The sequence below is a fragment of the Sphaeramia orbicularis genome, chromosome 4, assembly GCF_902148855.1.
Source record: "Sphaeramia orbicularis chromosome 4, fSphaOr1.1, whole genome shotgun sequence".
Lineage (NCBI taxonomy): Eukaryota > Metazoa > Chordata > Actinopteri > Kurtiformes > Apogonidae > Sphaeramia > Sphaeramia orbicularis.
The window spans coordinates 49,952,244-49,976,030 of record NC_043960.1 but is presented as its reverse complement, the minus strand read 5'-3'; the positions used below and the strand labels follow the sequence as shown (position 1 = coordinate 49,976,030).

The 23,787-nt window shown below is 39.1% G+C and overlaps 1 protein-coding gene across 1 annotated transcript in view; it reads right to left on the bottom strand.

Moving 5' to 3' along the window:
• Positions 1-23,787, bottom strand: part of arhgef18b (rho/rac guanine nucleotide exchange factor (GEF) 18b) — a 138,812-nt gene that overhangs the window by 15,520 nt on the left and 99,505 nt on the right.

The following is a 23,787-nucleotide window of genomic DNA, read 5'->3' as shown; positions in this document are numbered from 1 at the left end:
ATTTTTTATTGCAATGGTGGAGTTTGGTGAATAATGATTGATAATACATTATTAAACAGTTAATTAATGCTTAATAATGCACGAACTAATGCTAATTAAGGGAGCCTTATTGTAAAGTGTTACCAACATTTCAGTAGGTGCATTTTCACTCAAGTACTTTAATTTGCATTTTCAATTAGTGCATTCTTTTGAAATGCTTAAAAAATTTAAAAGTCTGTCATGTCGGCTGTTGGACTTTGTCTGTCTTTTCTGTTTTGTTTGTCATTTCCTGTTTTATTTTGTTAAGTTTCCCTCATGTGTCTTGTCTGTTGTCTTTACTTCCTCTCCCTGATCGTGTTCACTTTTTCCCTGATTACCTGTCTCCTCCCTGATTATCTCCACCTGTGTCTCATTGTCTTCCCGCCCTCCTGTGTATTTAATCCCTCAGTCTTCCCCTGTTTGTTTGCCAGTTTGTGTTCTACAACTTGTTGTGCTCACTCACCAGCGTTTGTGGATCCTGTTCGTTTGTCTGCTTGTTTTCGACCCGTTTTCGTCCCTCGACCACCGATTCTGCCTGTGCCTATCCTGCCTGCTCGTCTACGACCTGGTTCGTGTACCTGACTTCGTCTCTGCCTGCTCCCTTATACCTCAGCCTCCAACGTTCACCTGTGTTTCGACCTCCGCCTGGATTACTACCGTGAGTTAGCCTGTCCCCCATGTACCGTTGCTCGTGTGATTGTCTTTCCGTGTATGACCTGGCTTGTATTTTGACCACCCTCTGTCTGTCCCTAGTGGGGATTCCGTGGGGGTTTTCCCGGCTCGGCCGAGTCGGTCGTCTGTCATTCCCACCCGCAGCCCAGACGTTTACCCCCGGAACCGGAGGCCTCACAGAAGTCAAATATTCTCTGTGTAGTGTCATTTTCTCTGTGAAAGTGTTTAATAAAAACACTAAATCTTATTGGGAATTCGTGGTCTTGCTTTTGGGTTCTGCCTTTGTACTCAGCCTTTTACAAAGTCAAGTACCACAATATAACTTTTACAAAAGGTGAATGAGAATAAGCACAATGGTAACAGTTTTAGCAAATACCTGTTTATGTGGAGGTAGAGAAAGAAGGAGACAATCTCAAATGCCACATGAGATGGAAAACAGCAATGAAATGCCACCATGTATGAAGAGCTGCAGAAGCAAATGTCAGACAAAGACTTTGACAAACCAAACTTGAGCCAAACCTTGTGGCTCCATTCAGCACTCAAAAGTTAAAACAAGCCTCAGGACTCCTGGAAAAACCCTCTTTAACACTTTGATCAGCAACTCAGGTAGGTAGGATACTATGAAACTACAACATTCCCTATCCACATTAATAAAGACATCATTGATAAATTATTAAAAATACCTCTCATCCACATGCAAACAGGGTTTTAATCAGCATGGACATGTTTGGGGATGGACACATGAAATGGTGTTATTGAGAAATCTATATAATCTAAAGAATACACTTAGACAACTCAAACACTTATGTTAACTTAAAGTGGAACTATGTAACCTTTTTACCTTAAACATCCTCAAAGTAATTGTAATGGTTAAATGGCTTGTTAGGGGGAGAATGGAAGCCCCCCCCCCCCCCCCCCCCACTAGGGTCTGTAGGGCCAAATATACCACTTGCAACTTCTCTGCCACTGCCCTGGTGGCCTAGATCTGATCTCTTGTGAGAAACAGCATGGTTTACAGCACTATGACACAAACACACCCCCAGCCAAGTACCGCTGGCTAGCTATAACCACAAGCCAACCATGCCTTCATTTCACAGGCGTTTACCATGGCAGAGCCAGCAGACAAAAGGAACAGGAAGCAGTTGTCAGAGGATGCTAGGAAGAAGAAAAGAGTGACCAAACAAGGAACAAGACAAGAGTCTGCCTTGATCTAGGTTTTGCAGAATGGCGAGAGCTGAAAGAAAAAGATGCATGCACAACGGAATCGACTTGTTGTACTTGTATCGCTGAGATAAATTCTCTATACTCTATGTATTTCAGTGTATTTGTGCGCTCTTGATTGCTATTGGTTGTAATGGTGTTTACTTGTTTATGAACTCATTTTATAAACGATGCCTGGATGCTTGCTAGCTAGTGGATATTCTCTACTAATCACGGTTGTTTATGTCACGTAAGTGTATGTTTCTTTAGTTTACTAGATTGCCTTTTGTCTGCCTCAGGAGTACATTTTTACTACTAGCCACAGAATTTTGCTTTTTTACTACTAGCCACAGAATTTTGTCATTTGAATCTAGTTTTTGTGAGATGTATGCATTGTATGACCCATGTCATACAATTTGTTTTGTATGAATAGCGGCTGGCTAGCCTTGATGTTCCATCTTACCTGGTGTTGTATGATACATGTCCCTTGTCTAGGTTAAGGTCTAGATCAGGGGTGTCCAGTCCTGGTCCTCGATAGCTACTATCCTGCATGTTTTAGATGCTTCCCTCTTCCAGCACACCTGACGGTCGTGATCAGGCTTCTGCAGAGCTTGATGACAGGCTTACGATTTGAATCAGGTGTGTTGGAAGAGGAATACTTCTAAAACATGCAGGATAGTAGCCCTTGAGGACCAGGATTGGACACCCCTGGTCTAGATGATTGGTATTGTTATAAATGTTAGACCTGGGATGACAGCGTGCTAATCGCTAATGGGGCCAGGATGCGGTGACAGGTGGGAGCTGCTGATGTTTCTTAGCCTGCTAGCTCTTAAGCTGTGCAGCTAATGTTAGCGGCATGGTGCTAGTGGCTGCAAATGGAGCCCCAGACAGGCAGTCTCTGCACCCACAACCGGTGTGTCAGTGTGACTCATCCACCCGGATGGCCAGGGGGTTCCAGTCTGCATGTCCCCCCGCTGCAGCTCTGGTTTCGTGACAACCTCCATGAAGTGAAAACAAATGTCAGAAACTTCAGTGTCTGGCTAAAATTTCCTACACTGCTCCACTCCAGTATCCTCTTTGATCACCATTTCTGCCTTCGCGTCACTGGTTTCATTGAAAACAGAAGCACATGGTAGGAGAGGGAGGGTAAAGTGTGGGTTTTGTGATAGTGAATATGTGCTACAAAACTGTAGGGGGAGCTCCATACAGAAAAATGCTACAAAAACAGTGAAGAAGTACCAAAACAGTAAAATGTTACATAGTTCCGCTTTAAGTTTACAACTTAACTTTTCATTGATCCAACCAAGATGGCCACGCACATACCTCAGCATTTGTCCACTCTGTCACTAGTTATTATCTCAAATCTGTTTTTCTCGTTTTTAGCTGATTTTAACAACAGCCTGAGTTTTCAAGTGTTTTTAAATTACTCATTTAAACAACTCTTCCAATACTTTTAAACTGTTTTAAAGGTAGGGTAGGAGATGTTTTCCTGGAGAATTTTTCACTATATTGCTTAAAATCCCCTTCACATACCGATTGCAACCAATTAATTAAATACTCAAACACAAAAATAAAAAAAATTTGTCACCTGTGGAATGGACAGGACTGAAAAAAAAAACACTATTCAATCATTTTAACTGACCCATCGAATTGATTGAATGGTGATATGTCTATCAAAGTCAACTGCCATCTTAAATGTTCCATGTTAAATTTCTGTCACCGACATGTTTGACAAAACTCAAGTGTTCCCACAATCACTGCTTCCCACAATAACTGGTCATGTCAGTCGTTCGTCCTCCAGAGTCGGGGTTTACTCCAGGTTTCTGCCTGTTAAAAGTAGTTTTTACTTCCACTGTCACCAAGTGTTTGCTCCTGGAGGATTCTGTTGGAGTCTGTGTGAATTGGCTGAAGAGTCTGGTTCAGACCAGCTCTAAATGTAAAGTTTCATGACATAACCTTTTTTTTTTTTTTTTTAACAGAGGGAAAAATACCAATTTTACACTATAATTAGCACACAGTGCATTAATACTTGTATACAAGTAGGCTATTTAAATGCACAGTTATGGATGGAAGCACGTTTCTTTTGTAAATTTTGTAGAAATTTGATAAAATTCTGCCATATATTAGAATGGAAACAAACCTTCTGAGATTAAAATCAATTGGATAAGAATAACCTTGTTACGAAAACACTATAAATATCATCACAACAAAAATCAATACAAATAGTACAGACATACACATACATTTTCCATGTTAGGAACAAGTGAATAGAAAAGATCAACTGTAAAAAACAATCCACATTTTGAAAACATTTATCTCAAGGGTATGTTTCTTTTTTTCTTTTAGCGGGGGTGGCATACACTGACCCACGGGCCAGAGCTGGCCCACCAAAGAGTCATATGTGGTCCACGGTAAGAATTTACAAATATTATACTGAAATTATTAAAGGTGCTGAACAGACTTTCTGCGTGATCTTGAAAAAGTCTCATTTTTATATATGTGCCTGATTGTAGATGGCAATTTAAAATGAGATTATCAGCATCAAAACAGGTTATTTCCAAATGCTATTTCCAGCGTCCCTGGCCGGGTCAGACAATACTGGACTGCTTTATGGCAGACTTTCATCACTATGACAACAACACACTGACCAGCAGAGTTAAGTAGTAAAAGTAAGCTGAACGAGTGAGGAGTAAGATCTGTCCTTTTTCTTAAAGAAAGGGATTTCTTGGATTTATTTTGTTGTAATGGTGGACACTGGAAATGGAGCTACACTGGCAGAAAGAAAAAAGAAAAAGAAAACTAAATGGGACAGTGATAGAGCTCTGGCTAAAACACTGGTAAACCTCTGCATTGAACGGATAGAGATAACTAAGGGAGTTAAAAGGAATGAAAACAGACCTGGAGTTGTCCCTCTTCCCTCTACACAGGTATAGTAGTGTGTCAAGTAGTCTTGATGCAACAGTACTAAACAACTATCGACCCATATCAAATCTGCTGTTTTTAGGTAAAGTCCTTGAGAGAGTTGTTTACCAACAGCTCTCTGACTTTCTTCTATTGAACTGCTTTGATGATTTCCAGTCAGGTTTCAGGCCCCATCATAGCACTGAGACTGCTCTGATCAAAGTGACAAATGACATCCATCTGAACACAGACACAGGTAAAGTAACAGACTTAGTCCTGCTGGATCTGAGTGCTGCATTTGACACAGTCGATCATGTGATCCTGTTACAGAGGTTAGAGGACTGGGTAGGCATCTCTGGTCCCGCCCTGAAATGGTTCAAGTCCTACCTTGAGGACAGGAAGTATTTTGTTCAAATAGGAAACTGTGCGTCAAACCAAATGGCAGTGACCTGTGGGGTCCCCCAGGGGTCCATCCTGGGACCCGTCTTGTTCAATCTTTACATGTTGCCCCTGGGCCAGTTAATACGCAGCAATAACATGTCCTACCATAACTATGCAGACGACACTCAGATTTACAGCTCACTGACAGCAGGTGGACATGGGCCTGTGGACTCACTCTGTGACTCCCTCCAACAGATCACTGTGTGGATGCAAAACAGTTCTCTCCAACTAAGCTCAGACAAGACTTAAGTCATTGTCTTTGGCCCACAGAAACCCAGAGAAAGTGTCAGCAGTCATCTGGAATCTCTTCCTCTAAAAGCTAAAAATCAGGTTAGAAATCTAGGGGTAATAATGGACTCAGACCTAAACTTTAACAGCCACATTAAATCATCACCCTTTTACCATCTCAAAAACATTGCTAGAATCAAAGGTTTACTGTCTAAACCAGACTTAGAGAGACTTATCCATGCATTTATCTCTAGCAGGTTAGACAACTGTAACGGCCTTCTCACTGGACTCTCTAAACAAGCTGTAAGATAGCTGCAGTACATCCAGAACACTGCTGCTCGGGTCCTAACTAGAACCAGGAAGTATGACCATATTAGTCCTGTGCTCAGATCTCTGCACTGGCTTCCTGTCGCTCAGAGAACAGACTTTAAAATAGCTCTGCTGGTCTATAAGTGTGTCCATGGTCTAGCACCAAAGTACATCTGTGACATGTTGGTCTCATATGAACCATCTCGGACCCTGAGAACCTCAGGGCTAGGCCTTTTGCTGGTGCCCAGAGTCAGGACTAAACACGGTGAAGCTGCTTTTCAGTCCTATGCAGCTAAACTCTGAACAGTCTTCCTGATGATGTGAAACAGGCCTCTACTCTGACAATGTTTAAGTCCAGGCTGAAAATGGCTCTGTTCAACTGTGCATATAACAACTGGAAGGGTTCTATCTGCACTCTTCTCTTTCACTTTGTTTTAACTGATCTTATTTATGTTTTCTTGATTATGTTTTAATTGTATGTTTTTAACCTGTCTCTTTTCCATTTTTTGTCAAGCACTGTGAATTACCCTGTGTACGAATTGTGCTATACAAATAAATCTGCCTTGCCTTGCCTTCTGTTCTTTATTCATATGCACTGGAACATTGTATTTTACTATAGTGGCTGTTGGTAGCTCAGTCAAACACTTAGTAAATGCTTCTGCGTTAGCCGCAGGGCTTGCTCTGTGATGTCAGTAATATGTTTTATTTGGAGCATTGTTTCAGTCCAAACTAAGGGCTTTGAAAGATGAGACTGAAATGGTTCTGTATGGAGTTGAATGTTCATGCTGGGGCCTGGATACTAAACTGCCCTTCAGGAACAAGACAATTCTAAAAGTAGAATACTGTGAATGCAGAAGGCTGAAGCAGCTAGTGTTGAGCTGCTAATGCAGAATGACGAAGATGTTGAATGACTGAAGTCATTTATGAAAATGCTTGAATACTTTTTGGAAAAGCTAGTGCAAATATATATTATTGGAACATGTCTTAAACACCAGTTTGTGTGTAACACTCCGGAGCTCCGGAATAAAAGACACATAGAGGCAGCAGTCGGACTTCCAGTTTGGTTTCACTTTCGTTTTCACGCCAGTTACGAAACTACCCTACAAACAGACTTTATGAAATTTGGTTATTGCCTCATTTCAAATGTCACTTTGCACCCTGCTAGTTGCTGTCTTGAAAAAAGAAATGCAGTGTTGTAAAGAGGATCCTCATTCATTAGCTTCAAATGCACGCCTTGGCCATAGTTATGTCCTTATGACAGTAGGTACTAGTGCTCATGAGAAGCGGAGTCTTTGTCCCTTAAAAACACCAGCCAAAGGTGTCGCTGCAATCCACTTTAAACATCATTCTGCATTAGCAGTTCAGTGCTAGCTGCTTCAGCCTTCTGCATTCACAGTATTCTACTTTTAGAATTGTCTTGTTCTTGAAGGACAGTTTAGTATCTCTGTATCTCTGTTCAGGACCTTTAAGAGTCACAGGTGTCAAACTAGTTTTATTTCAGGTTCAACAAACAGACCAATATGATCTCAAGTAAAATAATAACAATATTAACTTACAATGACTCCAAAATTAGGTTTTGGTTTAATGTGCTAAATAAATTATATTATGCCTACAAGTAATGCAAAAAATAACATGAAAATAATTATATTAACAAACAATCCTTTAACAATTAAATGTGAACAACCTGAATAAATATGACAATCTGTAATGTGTAAAGAAAATATATAATATTAAGTGTAATTTTAATATTCTGTCTGTTATTAAATGTTTTCTGCCTTTGTTGGTCCAATTTATAATGCACATGTATAAACGATAAGTAGCCTTATTCAATAAAAACTTATAAAAATTCCATTATGTTTTTTGTTTTTGTCTGTTATTCCTAAAACGCACAGTAGAGCAAAACCTGATCAGTCCAGATCTTGACAGTAGAAATAGTCCTTAAAAAAAGGACGAGTACATACTCACAGTAGCTTTTATGACACTTCCACAAATACAGTGATAAAATAATGCCATGCAGCCTGTTTCAGTGAAATAATTTCTCCAGGGTTATCGCATGTGATCAAGTATCTGGAGGTGGAGCAGAGTGTCCTCTTTTTTTTTTTTAAATCAAAATATGGTGCACTTTTAATTGAGATTTTCTTTTTATTTAATTTATCTTGATGTTTTAAGTTTAAATTTTAGCTCAGTGAAGCACTTTAAGCACCAACACTTTTTCAGTAAGTTACCTTTCTTAGAATTGTGCTTCAAACAAAGAACTTTATGTTGACCATATTGTTAGTCAGTCACTTATAAGTTAGTATTGCCTATATAGACAGTGATTAAAAAAAAAAAAAAAGAAAAATAAAGAAAAAAGTTAAGCTGTAAAACTGCAGTGTTAAGTGCGATACGGTCAAAAATTTGGGTGCACCTAACTTTTGTGCTGGTGCACCTAAGAAAAAAAGCTAGGCGCAACAGTGCAACAAGTTACCGTACTTTCCGGACTATAAGCCACTACTTTTTTCTCCTTTTGAACTCTGCAGCTTACACAGCGATGCAGCTCAAGTATAGATTTATACGGGCTAACAGCCACCAGTGGGCGCTCTAGCTGGAGGTGCAAAAGTGAGACAGACAGGTGGAAGAGGAGATGCGAAGAGAAGTTTTAATCTTGACTTTTAACAATCATTTTGCGTGTCATGCACAAACCCTCATCATGGAAAACACACAAAGAAATGCATATTTTGCAGCTTTGAAGTTAAAAGCAATCGAAGTGTCTGTCTAAGAAGGAAATAGAGCTGCAGCACGGAAGTGCCATTGAGCAACAATGGAGGAGAGATGTAGAAGGTGTGTGACGAAGCCTTTGAGGCTGTTCAACTCCAACACTGAAGAAGATGGCTGCAGTGGTTTCAATGAGCAGAAGGAAGATGAAGATAGAGATCAATGATTTTTCTGGGTTTTTTAAACAGCTGTGTTCCTGCCGTTTTACTGCCGTGTTACAGGCACTGTTTGGAAAAAAGAAGTTAAGGTATGGAAATAAACATTTAAATAATCTTTCTGTTTACCATCTTTCTGTGTAAATATCTCATGTCACAATGTGGACACTTGCAGCTTATAGTCAGGTGCGACTTAAAGTCAGCCGCGGCTTATAGTCAGGTGTGGTTTATATTCCGGTGTGCCTTATAGTCCGGAAAGTACGGTAGTCTAGAGCCCTGGAGCCCCAGGCAACACAAGAGACTTGTTAGTTTTCAAAGAGTCACTACAAATTTTTCAGTCAGTCAAAGGTCTGATTTCTGCCTCCAGGAATGAAGTGATTAGTACAGTAATTCAAGTCATCTGGTTGTGTTTGTGTTATTTTTGAAGTATGTCCCCATTATACAAAAGTCTGGATGTACTGGATGTCCTTGGAGGGGCTTGTTATCAAGAAATGTTCACATAGACACAGGAAAAAACACAAACACATGAACTAAATGTCATAGTAGGTAGATAACCGGATGCCTGAAGATGTTACCAGTGAAGTTTCAGATGGCTGATTAGGATTATATAACAGAGCATGCAAGAGTTGGGATAAAAAGAAAAAAAAGACAAGTAGGGACTTGAGAAGATGTCATTGTGTCATCTGGAAGACTGGGCTTCAACTAAAGAGATGAGGCCAAGAATGAACCTCAGATAGTTGAGCAGGGAGATACATCAAATTAATTCATTTAATCAAGGTTTTGCTTTCTGTAAATCATCATTCTTCAGTCAGATATGCCAGATAGTTTTAGTAAAGAAAGAGTATTTTTAGACCATGTTTTGTCTTCAGTTCATTAGGACAGAAATGAATGGATTAAAACTGTAAATGATTCATAACACTGGGAGGGGGGGTTATGTTTTGGCTATGTCATCCTGATCTAGTTGTTTCAGTGTCTCCATAAACTGCTCAGTATTATAACTTGGATAAACAGAAACCTGTTTTTTTGCACACATCAACTATTTCTTGTCAAGAAGCTGTCTCAAAAAGGAGATCCTGACTCACCATACTATGGACATTGTACATGAGAGCATTAGTCAGAGCTGACATTTCAATTATGAAGGTGTGTTTTGTTGGTACATAACCAGGGTTTCTGCAGGTATCAGCAAATCTAATTTAATGCTTTCTAATGCCCTTTTTAATGCCACTTTAAACAAATTTAATGCCCACGTCCATATATTTCAAGGATTAATCGAGTAATCAGATTTTAATTTTAATTTTTTTGCACTCTTAAACAATACTATTGCATGCATGCATGTGTGTGGTGTGTACATTATATGACTTTGTGCCCTTATGAGTAAAAAGCGCATGAAGCCTTAAAATCAAATTAAATTTTATTTATACAGGGTGTATCAAAAACAAACCATACATTTTGAAAAATTACCCCCAGTTCTGGATTTGATAATTTTTGGAATTTTATTTCATGGACGTTGGTAGGTAGGGGATTGGTGAATATTTGTCCAAATTTACAGACCCAGGTTTTCATGCATGAGTGAGCAGGGGCAAATTGCACAATCCAAGTTATAATTGGTTTGCGTAAAGTAGCGGTGGGATTTAAATCCAATCAAAGGCCATGGGAGAGGACAATTGGCATCCATCTTGTTTTCCACAAAATTGCCAGGTTACAGCATTAACACTTTGGCCACCATGTCAATTTCATTTCTTTACCCATGGCAGCTGTTCCTGCCTTTCAAAGTTAATTCAACTTGTTTAGGCCTGAAAATGTCACTGAGGACTGGCCAAGGTAGGGTTAGGGTTAGAAGAAATGGTCATTTCTGACTCTGCATCACTACCTGATATGATGAAGCAAGATTTCAGCATTGGAGGAGGTTCACACGGAGGACAGATCTCCAGGAGCAGGGAGACATCGTGCCCCTCCGCTATTTTCCCATGGCCACCAGGGTGGCCACCAGGATGACCGCCAGTGTTCTGAACCTGTTTCACCTTATATACTGTGGCCCGGATCAGGAGCCTGGAGGATGCTTCAACTTCTGTCTCACTGACGAGATAGTCCAGATGACTGTGGACTAAACCAACCTCCAGGGAAAATGCTCTGTCCGGGACTGGACAGATACTGATCCTGCATATGAGCGCATATTTGGGCCTTCTCCTGCCATCAGGGGTGCACCACTCCCACAACCAGGCAACCTGTAGCATGTGGAACTAACAGATGGGGTGGTCTGTGTTTTGCTCCACCGTGTCCCTAAAGCGATACTAAACCATGAACACCATGATCCGGTTCGATGACCGGCTATCCTGGTCCCGGCTGTGACATTGTAACACGGACAAGCCAGCAGCATTCGGACAGGTGTGCACAGGTGGACAGGGTGACTCACCCGATATTCAACCTCAACCATGACATCTGCATGGATGAACAGCTGGTTCCTCACCGGAGCTGCTGCTCATTCCTCAGATTCACCCGGAGTGTGTGTGTACACACACACCAAAGCGGGGGAGGAATGTGCACGTCCCGGGTTCCAAGCACCTTAACGAAATTAATAATTAAACGAATACTTGACGGAAAAAAATTATTCGAAGATTTTTTGTATTCGAATTACTGGAGTACTCATAGCTCTACCATCAAGTGTATTTAATATTTTAATGCCTATGGACATCAAATTTAATGCTTTTTAATGCCATTTAAGGCCTTAATTTTCTTAAAATCTATTTAATGACTCAATACTTTTTAATGACCTGCGGAAACCCTGTTACTAAGTTCCCATTATCAAAGTAAAAACAATATTTAAATGATAACAGTAAGATTACAGAAAATGCGCACCTGAAATTAAAAGTTATCATTTTTTGTTTCTGTTCAGACTATAATCAACATTTAATAAACGGTACTATGGTTTCACAGATTTCCCCTCCCCACTAGAATGGTCCTTTGCAAACATTACTCTGATATCAAGTTAACTTTACTGGAGCTCCTTGACAGATCTGTTAGCACCAGGCATGAAATTACAGTCAGTGGATATTTCTCAAAGCTCATCTCCCATGAAACTCACAAACAATGGCCCACATTGTGCTGCAAGGAGAGAAACAAGGATACAAACATGAAAACACAGTGAGGTTTAAATTCATCCAAATAAAAGTGAAAGAATCAGTTTGTTGTTCAACGTTGTTAGAATTTCTCATCAGTATCAAATTAATTTAGCCGATAAACACGTTAACTAACTGTCCAACTGTGTGTGCTACAAAATTTTTCTTTGTACTACTAAAATTTTTAACTTGCTAGCACCAACGCTACCACCTAAAAAAGTAAGCGTACAGCCCTGAAAACAGATGTGCCAAGCTTGTAGCATCATACTTAAACAGACTTCAGGCTGTATTTGCTGCCAAAAGGGCCTCACATCAAGTACTGATCAAATACTGTGAATATTTCTGTACATGATGTATTTGTTTTTTATTAAACTTGCAAAAGTTTCAAACAAACTTTTTTCATTTCGTCATTATGAAGCATTGTTTGAAGAAGTTTGAGGTAAAAAATGAATTTAATCTATTTTGGAATAAAGCTGTAATACAAGAAAATGTAAAAAGAAAATAAAAGTGTAGCACTGGGAATATTTCCAGAATGTGCTGGAAGAAACAGGCTTAGCATTTAATTAAAGTTGCAAACAGCATTGGGCAGGATCTCGCCCTGCGAGTTCCGCCTCCCGCAACCATTGACATCTCAGTTTCACTAACACCTCTCTGTCCCGACACCAGCCCCCATCCTTTGGTTTCTGTTCTCCTTTCATCCCTACAGAACACCTGCGCCTGCGTCACCTGTGTGACTTGAAATTGAATGAACAGCTGAGCATAAAACTCATACTTTACCATTGTTATTAGGGCTCTGATTTTGAAAAACTTTATTTTTTGTGTGAGTGTGTGTGTCTGTGCATGTGAACCATTCACATTTTTATCATGTCCTCATTTTTATTCTAGTTTTATATGTGTGTATATACGTGTGTGTGTGTATATATATATATATATATATATATATATATATATATATATATATATATATATATATATATATATATGTATGTATGTGTGTATATAAAAACAGAGTTTTACTTTGAAAGGCAATTTTCCGACTTCCTCTTGGAGAGAGCTCATAGTGTCTTCCTATATTTTTGTAGTGCTCAATGTAACGAACATTTTGGCATTGGTTTCATGTCTCTCAGACATTCCTGCTGGCTGCTATGACGGTTTCTGTGTTTTTTGACATAGGTGGCGCTAGAGAGCCCATTTTGACACCTACAGGGTTAATTTTTGCATTTTATCAAATTTTTCGCCAGACCTGACATACGTGCCAAATTTGGTGAGTTTTCGAGCATGTTTAGGGGGTCAAAATCCAGTTCAAAGTGGCGGACAGAAAATAATAATAAAAAAGAAACAAGAAACAATAGGGGCCTTGCCTTCTGGCAAGTCCACTCACTGTGTGAGTGGACCTGCCCTCTCGGCTCGGTCCCTAATTAAAGTTGCAAGCAGCATTGGGCAGGACCTCGCACTGGGCGATCTGCCTACCGTGCGTTCCGTCTCCCCTGTGTTCCGCCTCCCACGCGTTCCTCCTCCCATATGTTCCGCCTCCCTTTAGTTCTGCCTCCCATATGTTCCACCTCCCGTGTGTTCCGCCTCCCATACGTTCCACCTCCCGTGCGTTCCGCCTCCCATACGTTCCGCTGCCCGTACGTTCCGCCTCCCTTGCATTCCACCTCCCATACGCTCCGCCTCCCGCGCGCTCCTCCTCCCGTGCTTTTGGCGCTATTTAGAAGTCAATACAACAAACGGTGTCATCGGAGTTAGTTTTAAAAATTTTATTTTGAAAGGCATATTGCGAACTTCCTGTTGGATCTAGCTCATAGGTGTCAGCATGTGATTTGTTGGGCTCAGTTAAATGAAAGTTTTTGTGTTGGTTTTGTGTGTCTATGACATTCCTACTGGAGGTTTGCAATTTGAGCATTTTATTTTGAAAGGCAAATTCTCAACTTCCTGTTGGAGTTAGGTCATGATGATCAGTGTATGATTTTTCGGGCTCGAAGAGAGGAAAATTTTGGTGTTGGTTTCATGTTTCTACGACATTCCTACTGGCCGCTAGGGCCGTTTTTGTGTGTCTAGGGGGCACTAGAGAGCTCATTTTGGCACCTATGGGGTTAATTTTTACATTTTATAAAATTTTTTGCCAGACCTGATAGGTGTGCCAAATTTGGTGAGTTTTCGAGCATGTTTAGGGGGTCAAAATCCAGGTGAAAGTGGTATCTGAATAATGATATAACGAACGAATAACAATAGGGCCTTGCATGCAGGCAAGACCTCTCACTGTGTGAGAGGGCCTTACCGTTCGGCTTGGTCCCTAATACAAAACAAACGAAAAACAATAGGGGCCTTGCCTTCCGGCAGGTCCTCTCACTGTGTGAGTGGACCTGCCCTCTCGGCTCGGTCCCTAATAATAGAAAAGAAAAAAAAAACAAAAAACAGGGGCCTTGCCTTCTGGCAAAAACTTTATTTTGTGAGTGTATGTGTGTGTTTGTGTGTGTGTGTCTGTTTGTGTGTGTGCGTGTGTGTGTGTCTGTTTGTGGGTCTGCATACGTGTGTGTGTGTGTGTGTGTCTATGGGTGTGCGTACCAAGGTTATTATCGTTAACGAAAACGAACGAAATGACGAAAACTAAAATTGAAATAACATTTTCGTTAACTGAAATAAATAAAAACTCTAATTAAAAGAAAAAAACGATAACTAACTGAAACTGTATTGTGAGCTTACAAAACTAACTAAAACGTATAAAAATTATGGATACAATTCCCTTCGTTTTCGTCTCTGTCAATGTCGGATTGATATGAAATTAATTTATTTTGCTCCAGCAGTTTGAGCTGGTGACACCATACGACACTACACAGTCTGTCATGTCTGGTCACTGGTGGTTTCCAGTGGTCTTCTGGTCCCCACTCTACCTGGAACATACAGACTAAAGCTGAGACACAGCAGCACAGTCCTGTCTGGGGTTTACTGTAGTGATACATGGGTCGTTTTTTTTTTTTTTTTTTTTTTTTTTTGGCGTACCGTGTGTGTGCGCGTGAGTGACAGAGACAGAGCAGAGCTAAAGGACAGAGTCAAACAGGACTAGCATCCAGGTTAAAACTGGAGAGTTTATCACCGTGAAAAGGCCTTCCAAGCCCTGAACTGCACAGTTTAGAAGAGGAGAAAAGAGGAGGATGAAAACTAATCCAATTACAGAGGTATGGAACCTTTTCTAATGTTAAAAAAACGTTTGATGTTAATAGCAACCGCTAGCTGAACTGAACTGAAGCAAAGTTGGCTAATAATGGAACTGGAGATGATTAAGAGATGAGAGATCTGCTAAGGTGTGGTTTACTGCTGATGAACTGGGTTACATATGTTTATAAGTGGTTTATATATGTTTCTGTCTGCTAACTGCTGGTTAGCTGGTTTATAATATGTTCCTATCTGCTTTAACTGCTGGTTAGCTGGTTTATATATGTTTCTATCTGCTTTAACTGCTGGTTAGCTGGTTATATATGTTTCTGTCTGCTTTAACTGCTGGTTAGCTGGTTTATAATATGTTCCTATCTGCTTTAACTGCTGGTTAGCTGGTTTATATATGTTTCTATCTGCTTTAACTGCTGGTTAGCTGGTTATATATGTTTCTGTCTGCTTTAACTGCTGGTTAGCTGGTTTATAATATGTTTCTATCTGCTTTAACTGCTGGTTAGCTGGTTTATATATGTTTCTATCTGCTTTAACTGCTGGTTAGCTGGTTTATATATGTTTCTATCTGCTTTAACTGCTGGCTGCTTTGTGCATCTCCTCTCAAGCTTTGCACATCTTCGCATTGTTTCATGTAAGTGACGTTGTGTATGGATTGCACCCCACCTCAACCTGCATAGCGAATTTATACATTGTACGGTACATTGTGTCTCTGCTCAGTCCATGAGCCGCCCTAACCCGACCCCCAAATAAAGTGTCCTGGGTAGCCCATATCCGCGCCTCACTAATTTCTTTGAATAGGATGATGAGGAAGATAAAATATATGAAATAACTAAAACTAATACTAAAACTAAACTAAACTAAAACTAAGCATTCAGAAAAAAAACGATAACTAATAAAAACTAACAAACCTGCTCTAAAAACTAATTAAAACTAACTGAATAAGAGAAAAAAAAAGTCAAAACTAATTAAAACTAAACTATAATTAAAAATCCAAAACTATTATAACCTTGGTGCGTACGTGTGTCTGTTCGTGGGTGTGTGTGTACTATTCACATTTTTTATCATGTCTTCATTTTTATTCAACTTTTATTCATATACAATTTTGGACATACATACATATATTTCTTATGTAATTTTCATAGTTTTTTTCTGTATTGTTCAAATGTTCTTGTGTGGAGATTTGACAGTTGTCATGTGTTCACACTTGTCATGTTTTTAGTCAAACTTGGAATCTGACTGTCTGTTCATGGTCTTAGAGCACCACCTGGTGGTTTCATTGTATGCATTCCACAGGAAAAAGATTCAGCCAATCAGCTTTCAGGCATCGGCATGCGAAGAATTTGGAGGGTCGTTACCTTCTAAACGCTGAAAGAGGGAGACAGCTATTCTTCAAAACAAACAGCATTTAATTTATAACCGTACATCGTATCTCAAAAATTCTTGGACTAGAGGAGAGAAGACAGTCTCTTTGGTGGATTAATATATCATATTTGTAATAAGAGATTTAACTGAATAAGCAGTGATGGTGGAAAAGAGCATTTTCCTGTTATGTATTGGGTGTGAGAATAGAGTCAGAGGCAGATTGCCAAATTCCTGTTGGATTTAGCTCATGAGTGTGAGTGTATGATTTTTCGGGCTCGATGAGACCAACATTTTGGCGTTGGTTTCATGTCTGTACAACAAATGGCAGGTTAAAGCCAAAAAAAGTATAAAAACGAACAATAAGTTAAAATCCGTAACTGTACATCCCATCTCAAAAATTTTTGCACAGGAGAGTTGGGGTGATTTTTCTGAACGTATGGAAATGTGACGTGGGGAAAAGTCGAAATTTAAAAATTAGTCCCAAACATCACATTTTTCCAAACTTATAAAAAAATAACTAAGACATTAATTACAAATTTGCAAAGACAGTTTTTTGAGAAGGGTTCACTCTATCTTTTGGTGCTATTTAGAAGCCAATGTGACAAACTGGCTCATACTACTTTTAAGTTGAGGGTTTCACTTTGAAAGGCAATTTGCTGACTTCCTGTTGGGAGTTAGCTCTTGGTGCCCACTGGAACATTTGTAGTGCTCGATGTAAGAAACATTTTGGCATTGGTTTCATGTCTCTTGGACATTCCTGCTGGTCGCTATGGCAGTTTCCGTGTTTTTTGACATAGGTGGCACTAGAGAGCCCATTTTGGCACCTACAGGGTTAATTTTAGCATTTTATCAAATTTTTCGCCGGACCTGACATATGTGCCAAATTTGGTGAGTTTTCGAGCATGTTTAGGGGGTCAAAATCCAGTTCAAAGTGGCGTCGGGAAAATAATAATAAAAAACAAACGAAAAACAATAGGGGCCTTGCCTTCTGGCAAGTCCACTCACTGTGTGAGTGGACCTGCCCTCTCAGCTCGGTCTCTAATAACTAAAAATGTACAAACAGTCAAGCGTTTGGTCATAAAGATGAAGAAAAGCTATCTAATAGTCATTATTTTGAATTTTTAATTAGGCTTTTATTTAGAAAAACCCTATAGTGTGTGTGTGGGTGTGTGTGTGTGTGTAAGACAGAATCCATTTGAGTGACTTGAAACTGTACAAACAGTTGAGCATAAAACTCAAAATGTACCATTTTTAATAAGGCTTTGATTTTGTAAAACCCTATTGTGTGTGTGTGTGTATGTGTGTGTTGTTTTGCATGTTTTTTAGGTGAGGGAAATGTTAAACTAGTGATCTCACTGTCAAAGCATGGGGATATAGCACCATCTTGTGGTATGTGTACAATGAAAACATAGAACAAATGAATTCCCACTGAGGATTTCAGCCAATCAGGTTTCACCATTTTGTTTCCTGTGTGTCTGTGTGTGTTGTAATATGACACCGACTGGAGAGAAGACACTGTCTCTGTGCAAGAACCCTTGTGTCAAACAAAGAGCGATAAACCATAACCGCACATCCTATCTCAAAAATTCTTGAACCGCAGACTTGTGGAAAGTGTTCTGAATGTATTGATACATAATATGTGTCAAAAAAGTCTGAAGCAGTGATTGTGAAGAGATTGTCCTGTTAATTCATTGGCATTAGAATACATTGAAAGGCAAATTGCCAACTTCCTGTTGGATTTAGCTCATGGGTGTGAGTGTATGATTTGTTGGTCTCAATGAGACCAATATTTTGGCATTTGTTTCATGTCTGTACGACATTCCTACTGTCCACTAGGGCCATTTTTGTATGTGTAGGTGGCGCGACAGAGCACAATTCAGCACCTATGAGGTTAATTTTGATATTGTATGTAAGTGTTCACCAGATATGACATGTATGCCAAATTTGGTGAGTTTCTGAGCATGTTGAGGGGGTCAAATTGCAGTTTTAAGTGTAAAAAGCGTAAAAATAAACAAATTGTGAGTAATCCATAATCATACATCCAACCCAAAAAATTATTGCACAGGAGAGTTGTTTTGAGTCTTGTGAATATATGGATATATAACATGTGGTGAAAAAGTTCAAACTGAAAAATCAGTTCCAGACATTGCATTTTTCCAGGCTTATTAAAAAACACTAAGACAGTTACAAAAAGTTGATCAGACACTTTTTTGAGAAGGGTTTACTCTATCTTTTGATGCTATTTAGAAGCCGATATGACAAATGGCTTAAGACTAGTTTTAATTTAAAGGTTTTACTTTGAAAGGCAAATTGCCAACTTCATGTTGGAGTTAGCTCATGGGGTCCTCCTATACCTTTTTAGTGCTCGATGTAAAAGAAAAAAAAAAATTGGCATTTGTTTCAGGTCTCTCAGACATTCCTACTGGTCGTGAGGGTGGTTACCAGTTTTCAGGGGTTTGAGCTTCCATAGGTTTGACTAATGAAAGGCAGCTCTTGTAAATATTCTTATTGTAATATTTTTCGAGGGGGATTCTTTATGTTCTTGCACTTAAAGCTATACTTACCGATGTGGCATGTCTCACAGCACTTAGTAAAAATTTTAACATGAACAACCCGCCTCCCTCCAAAGTCCCGCTTGCTTCCCCCTGCCTGAGCTCTGATGCTCTCCTCCTCTCCCCTGATGCACGCGGAGGTCTGGTCCGCTTTGGTATGTCTGTGGACCTCTCCCTCAGCAATCAGATACATCATCCACCTGCCGGGGCCTGTGTTTCATCAGTAGACCATGTATTTAAGGGTCTGGTCTGCGCAGCGCTGGGTCATTGTCTTCACTGCACCTCATCACCTGGGCGATAAGGTGCCCAGGTGATGGGCCTGCGCACTGAGTGCGCAGACTCCGCAAATTTTACGTGGACATTTAAGGTTTAATAGTCCATACATTTATCATCCTACATAATCCTACATTGCGTGACACCAAGTACATGTGCCTGTAGGAGTCCCGTGGTCATAAAAGCTGACCTTTGTGCAGACTTGTCTGTGGAGTCAAGTACACCTGACTCCTGGACTTTATCTCCATCCTTCATTCACCGGACTCTGACTGCTGCAGTCGGGTTCTTCTGTTTGTTCCCCTGGGATGTTGTCTCTGCTAATAAATCCGTTTTTCTATTCCACACTGTGCATTTCAGTCCTACCTATTCACATCCTTAGACAGGAGATGGTGGTCAGTGACAGGCGGAGTAGTGGGAGTGAAGCGCTAGATTCAGAGGTACCCATATCAGATGCGGGATGGCGGTAATGGATGATTGACAGGAGGCTCAGCCAGGCTTAGCCAATTATTTTATCCGGACCGAATAAAATGGTTGGTCAGACTTTTATCAGAAATATGAGCAATATATGAGAATTAAACATTTTTGAGTTTCAATATCTGGTGGATTTCTTTTACATTTTAGTTGGACACATGCTTATTAGGAGCATTTGAAGACGACAAAAGTAAAGTGTAAAAATGCCACATCATACAGTATAGCTTTATATATATCAAAGTTATAATCAATATGGCAGTGATAATAGCAATATTATGATCGTGGTTATAATAGTCAAATTATAATAGCAATATTATTTATGATCATAAAGGATAGAATCATTAAGCATATGGAGAAAAATAATCTATTTAGTGCGCATCAGTATGGCTTCTTTATGGGCAGATCTACAGCAACTCAGCTGCTAGCATCCTTAGAAGACTAGACCTTAGTGTTGGAAGAGGTGGGGTGTGTTGACCTGCTTTATTGTGACTTCCAAAAGCCCTTCGACTCTGTTCTGGACCTCTGCCTATTAAAGAAGATGGTTATCTATGGCATTCAGTAGTCCATGGGCCAAGACCAGATATTTGGGATATTGGTACCACCCAAGGGGGCAAGTTCTAGTGATGCATTTTGAAATGGCCTATATTCATAGATAATATTTTGCTATGATAGCCATTCCAGAATAGTAGCTTAGTCCTAGCTATCAGCCATTGAATAAACCCACTGTAAGGGACAAAACCAGAGGTCATAAAACATCATTTGAATGTATGGAATGTTAATACCAACACAGATTCACCACATTCATGGCCAGTTCTTTGTTATTATCAAAGATCTGAGTTACATATAAACCAAAATAAACAGTTTAGACAGTAGATAAGTCCATACTGCAGCATTACACATATAGCAGTCTCGATGAATAGTCTCTCCTCTAAGCTAAGTTTTATTAAGGTTAAGTGAAATAAGATGGTAAAGTGAATGTGAGAGAAAGTCCTTAAGATTAGGAGGAAATGTAAAATGTATATAATAGTTTAGCAGTTTCATTATGAGCATAATTAACCCATAAAGACCCAAATATACGCATGTGACCGAAAGCATCTACTGATCTTAACTGTTTAATACTGATTGATTCATTAATTCTATCAATACATGTAAATAATTGGTGTAACATACAGTTCTTCATCTTTTCATGGTCATCAGATATGACCATATTTGGATGTTCAGAGGCTCCGTAGTTACCATGGAAACGCCTTCATCTTCTACAACATTGATTCCCCAGTAAAGCCCATGGAGTTGGATCAGTGACAGTGGATGGACACACTGGGTTTATGTTTAGTTAATGACAGATTTGACAGAAAAAGTAACTATTTCTCAAGTTCCATGATGACTGAAATACATGATTCATAAAATAGGGAGATAAATCTTTATTATTAATAATATTTTCTGGAGAGGGGGTGGGATTAAATAAGTTGCACTTCTTCCCACCCCTTTTCGGGGATGTAAATCAAACTATTGTGCTGTTCTTCTGTCTAAGATTGTTATAATTGTTGATATTTGTATTATTATTTATGTTTTGCTTGTTGCATACATGTTAAATTTCATTGCATGTTCGGAATAAAACACTAAATCAAATCAAAATAAATGAAGACTCTGGCGCTAAAAGTACCGAAGTCACATTTCTGGACAATTCAAGTTGAGCATATAAACATGATGTATTTGTTTAGCTACGTCCACCCTCTAAATGTTTTTTAACAGACTTATTTTTGTGATATCAGTACTTTTAGCACCGGGGTCTTCAAATACAGGAAAATACCTGATTTTCACAGAAAAAAAATGCAAATCACAGAGGATAAAATATTGATTAATGGTGATAAATCCCTTAAGAAAGGTTAAATAGAGAGAAAATTTTATTTGGGAACTGAGACAAAAGTAGTATCAGGCATTTAAGGCGTGCCTGCTTGGGTGCTGTGTCATCCCTGAGTCCATTTTCAGTTCGGCCCTAGCATCCAGACCTGCAAAGACATCAAAATACCTTATGTGTTCTTTTCTTGTCTGTTTGCATCAGTATTGACAATATAACATGTACTCTTATGTATGAAATGAAATGGTACATTCGTTTTCTGCTCCGTAGTTGTGCCATTATTAAACTGCTGTTTTTGTTGTGATCATTCCAGAACTCCAGAACTTTGATTTACTTTCATTTGCTCTGTATGAAAAGAGAATTTATCATCACTTCACTTATTTCAATCTTAACTATGTCTTGACTAAGTCTCAAATAAACATTGATATTTACTTGCCTCGGATGCGGTGCTCAAATGGAATGAAAACACTATTTTATGAAAGAAAAAATCAATTGTAACATCTTCCTATAAAATCTGAAAAGTAGAAGCATAATGTAATGTCACAACCTTATCTTGGACCAATACCACTGGCATTTTTACAGGAAAAGGTGGGATAATTCAGAAATACCACCATACGCCATTAAACGTAATGTTACATTTTTGGGAAAAAAAGAGGTACCATATAATCATGACTAAGCTACTCATTTGGAAAGGCTATCATGGTTTAATACACATATATATGTCCTACTAACAAAATGGCACCACAAAGGTATTGCTGCCTTTGGTGGTTTCACTACCTGGCCTGGTCCATGGACTACAGGGGCAGGTGTTAAGGTGGATCGAGTCATTTCAGTCTTCCAGACGTATTTTTGTATTGTATATTGTATGATAATGATAGTACTTTGATGATAATAATAATAATAATAATAATAATAATAATAATAATGAAACGCAGTATATACTTTTCAAGCAGTTCTTTAAAATAAAGAGCTGAACACTTGATGTTTTCTGGGCTCCCTTCGGTCTATTTATGTCTGTATCTATCTGTCTATCTGTCCTCCATGTCTGACGTTTGTATCAAACAACCCACATAAACACATATTGACAAATGAGCAGTTTATGATCACTTTAGTTGTGCAAACACCTCCTTCCTCTTAATGTACAGTAGCATTATCGAGGTAGCTGCAGTCTATGGTAGCTGACCCACCAGTGTGACCGTCTTCCTGCGTTGGTGTCACATGACCAAGCTAACGTAGCTTGATTGGCTGGCTGTTGGTTCGACTTAGGATAGAATCGATTGCTTATCCTTGGTATCCCGGATGTGTGATTGGAATTTTTTGCATCTGAATTTTTTGCTTCTGAAATTTTGCATCTGATTTTTTTTAATTCTAAATTTATGAACATAGTTAAATTGAGAGACAAAAAAATTCAGATACTTAATTTCAGTGCAAAAAAAAAAAAAAAAAAATCAGCAAGAAATTCAGTGGCTTTTATAATTCAAAATCTGATGAGACTGATTTACTTCCATAAAGCTTACTGGTGTAACACACAGATTAGGAAAAAATATAATGGCCCTCATTTTGTGTTGAAATCAAAATGCAGGTCTGACCGGGGACCGGTGGAGTGGAACTGGTCTACAGCAAAAACCAGACCGACCTTGTTAGTGTCTTGTGTCCGGATCCGCTGAACTTCGGTCCATCTGATCAGAGTCTGCACAGAACGGTCTGTCACCGTTTGTGGCTGCAAAAGGCCACCTGTAAACCCATGGTAATTTCAAAAGCAACTAATAACTCAAAAGTATTGGTTGTATCCATTAGCAGGTGTCACCTGTCTGATTCTACACCTAAAATACGTAAGTACTTCAAAACGCAAAGCCAACCTCTCTCCAATTTGTCAGTTATAAAGCTGACACATACACGCATACACAGAGACCATTTGGCTTTTATAATATAGATATCACTCTAAGTCATTTTATATAATCCAACAAAAATGACTCTTCCTCTTTCTCATAAGGTGAGTGCACCATTTAGGTATTATCAGGCTTAAACTACAGTTATTTTATAAGCTTAATAGAATAAACCTCATTAATTGCAATTATTGTCAACTCAATAACAAATATTGTGACAGTCCAAAAATAAATTATAAATAATAAATTATATTGTAGCAATAAGATAAGTGAATGAAAATAAAATGAAGTTCGGATTGTTTTTGTTGACAATAAACAAAACACTGTCTTTTCTATTGCAACACACCAAGAGATATTACACCATACCGTCTTTCTGTACATATTTAAATACCCTGAGAGAAAAACCTAATTTGACATTTT